Source organism: Lissotriton vulgaris, unplaced genomic scaffold, assembly GCF_964263255.1.
Source record: "Lissotriton vulgaris unplaced genomic scaffold, aLisVul1.2 SCAFFOLD_8398, whole genome shotgun sequence".
In the NCBI taxonomy this organism is placed as follows: Eukaryota; Metazoa; Chordata; class Amphibia; order Caudata; family Salamandridae; genus Lissotriton; species Lissotriton vulgaris.
The window spans coordinates 48,939-52,618 of record NW_028248809.1 but is presented as its reverse complement, the minus strand read 5'-3'; positions in this window follow the sequence as shown (position 1 = coordinate 52,618).

The following is a 3,680-nucleotide window of genomic DNA, read 5'->3' as shown; positions in this document are numbered from 1 at the left end:
TATCTTCCTATTCTTTCACTCACTTGTGGCACACACTTAACACACGGCTGCGCGGTCTTACCGCTAGGTAATTACATTGAAACTTTCTCTTTAAAGTCGCATTTGTGCCATTAAATAGGCTATATGCCGATATATAATTTCATCTCCCCCTTTTTTTTCGTAGATGTCCCTACAACCCTAGGTCCTGATGAGACCCCATTTTTCACAGAGGGTCGAAACGTCGTCCACACAAAGCAAAAGCGAACCATCAATAAGAAGATATCATTGCATATAGCTGGTGCTCACCCTGTAAATACTTAATAGTTGACTTTCAAAGAATTGTGTAAACCCTGTATGACTATTGTCACAATTTAGCATCACTATTTAAGGTTTGTGTTTTCACTTGGGACACTATACACAATTGTTTTCCATTGTGTTTCATTTTATGTAATTGTAAATACTCCTTTCTTCGTTTTACAAAATGGAAAAACTACTGTGACATACTTAATCATTGGTATTGGTGGTTAGCCTTCTGACAACACTTTAACCCGTTACATTGCTATTAAGCAAAGTCTAAATATCCTAAAAGAAAGTATCAGTCCACAGGAACCATTGTTTCTGAAAGTACTTTACCAATCAATCCCAGTAGGGCATTACACCAACTGACCTATCGTAGCCCGGCACCCTCTGACGTCACCTTTTTCATCCTCACAGCAGCTCACCCTCCCTCACAATTACTCAGTTTGTGTTCACTCACACAATCACAACACCGTAAATGTCTATCTTTCTAAAAGATCGATAGAATTCAATAACCCAATTATATTCACACACAGTGACCCTTGACCTGCGCTGGTCTCCAGGATCAATATAGACCACGCCTGTAAACAAGGTTTCCCCATACAATTCCCAAGGGGTCCCATTCATATAAAGTTCTCTGTCTTAGGTGGTAAAGCTGATGACGTCTCATGACAAATCTTCAAATCTGCGGTCAACCAATCACAATAACTCAGTGTCTTCTACACCATTTACTATATCCTTGGATCTTAGGCCACTTTGTGAACTGAAACTCAAATCGCAATCCTTGGACCACATCTAGCCCAAACCCACATTCACTGGACATTCACACAAACTCTGCCAGACATCAAAGAATCATCAGCATACTAAAATCTAGCACACAACGCATCCCTATTAATGCTCTCTCTTCCTTTCACCGCTGCTCTCGCTGCATCATCAAGCTCCGTCAGTCTCCACCAAAGTCTGTTGTTCGCTGCTTTCAATGATTGTACTTTAATTTGGGGCTCTGGGGGTCTAGGTCTTTTGTAGATTTTTTTAAACTCTCTCCTACTTCATGTGAAAACCATCCTACTCTGCTACCAACTGAAGGAGCAGGGTTTAATGTTTGAAATCTGCTCTGGAACCCCAGGTCAAGGAAACTTTTTGTCAGTATGAAAGCGTGGAGGGGAGAGAAATCTTTAGCCAATCAAACAATTCAGCTCCCCTAAGAATCACTAACTCCCAGTTAAGATTGGTTAGTTAATTACAAAGCCAAGAACAGCTGGACATACAGAAACCTCAAAGTGAGGGTGTAGAAACACATCAGAACTAATACAAAGCCAAATCAATGGAAGATATCATTCTAGCAACAAACATGAATTCTAATCTCCACCTGCAACAGAAACCTGAGAAAGATCAAATATGTGAATAATTGTCAACAGCAATTACGATTTCGACATGTTAATGTTTTCAGCTAATCACATGTGAATTCAATGTTAATTCCGTCCCAATAATTTTTTAAGGGCAGGTAGTGGTCCCAAAAATATTTACGTACCCATTCACAAGGAGGAAAGGGTCCCCTGGGGAACCCTTCCAGTTTACGAGTGGTTTACCACCTATTTAAAGTAGGTGGTGACCTGTGAGTGCTTTGCTGCCACAAATGCAGTTGCAAAACAACAGTACATGGCATGGTAACTCGCTACTGGGAAGGGAAGCCCCTTCCTATTCGCGTGAGCCGCAAATGCTATTTTGCGAGTCAGTGACTAGCAAAATAGTATTTGTACATGCCTGGAACCTTTTTTGAGGTCGCAAACGGATAGCTCTCCTGTATGGGGCTGCAAAAAAGGTTTGTACATCTGGCCCTTATTGATGAATGTGGATGGCAATCCAGGTATGTGGCGCTTACTGGAGGTACCTGGTGAGCTAGTTGGCCCCCAGGGACCGTCCGGAACGAAGGGAACTTAGTAGCCCAGAATGCACCAGGAGGCGCATTTGCAGAGTGGTGGGGAAAGGGGGTATGGCCTTTGTCCATCTAACAGCAAATCCATTGTGTGGGACTTCAATTACCATCCAAGATCGTGCCAGGGAGTGTGTTTGTAGAGTGACAAGCATAGCGGGTGTGGCCTGGTACGGGTACTTACCAATGCTGCTGTGTGGGACTGACTGGAGGTAATAATTTGGGAAGATGGCCCCCAAGTATGTCCTCGGGACCAACTACCCCACTTGTTACCTCCAGTAAGTCCCACACAGTGAGATTGCTAAGACTTCTTCAGAGACCATGGCCCCCTTTCTCTACCACTCTGCAAACGTGCTTCAGGGCAGACTATGGGATGGGGGATGAAGTCCAATTTTGTCCTGAGGGAGTTTTAGAGCCAAGAATCCCTCCTGGTACCCCCTGTCAGTCCTACGCAGCAGAATTCCTGAGCGTTGGTTGGATGCCCAGCTCTCTTTCTCCACCACTTTGCAAAAGCGACTACTAGTTAAAGTAGCAAATTTCTGCACCTCTCACTTAGAGGTAGTTTCAATCCCCCTGCCCTATTATGTGCTAGGACCTTACAGAGGAGTTGATGCTAATCACAGGGGTACCCCAACCCATGTATTCTAAGTGTCTTTTAGCCTAGCACTGGCTCTAGGCCTGGCTAGTCAGAGTCAGTTACCACCAGTACCCATCTGAAAAAGTTGTGGGCACAGGATGATTTTGCAACAAGGCCTCTTTCTGCTCCTCTGTTGGTTCTTTCTGCACATGCCTTGCTTCTTCTTGCACTTTTTTTCGTCTTTGTGTACTTTTGTATCTTTCTTTATTTCTTTTGCTTCTTTTAGTGCATTTTTTCTTTCTTCACATGTCCTACCTCTGATTACATTTGATATTCACTGAAAAAACCATAGGTTTCAGGCATCTTATAGTTAGAAATTAGCATTTAAAAAACCTTGGCAATTCACTGAAAAAGCCATAGGTTTCAGGGGCGTTATAGTTAGTAGGACATTTCACTCGTACAAAACCATAGAAATTCTCCCGTTATAGTTAGTTCAGTTAACTATAACTCGCACCACCAATGCACTGCTGATGACGTCACATATTACATCACTCATGACCTGGTCAGTGACATCGCTGATGACATCACTGATTACACATCAAATGATATCACTGATGACATTACTGATGACATCATCCAGTGACTGTGTGTGTTCTGTAAAGTTTAAATATTTTTAATATATATAGGGAAAGGCTTATCGAAGAATGAGTGGGTACTGGTTCCAATCTGATAAGATCAGAAATAAAAGGAAGGCACAGCTCCTCATGACAAACAAAGGAGTATGTGCTCGGAGAAGTAGACAAAATGTACTGCAAGAAGGAATTTTCTACCTGCTGCAGTGGGAGTGTGTTAGCGAAGCCCCACACCGCTACCCCGTACATAGCTGCTGTAATG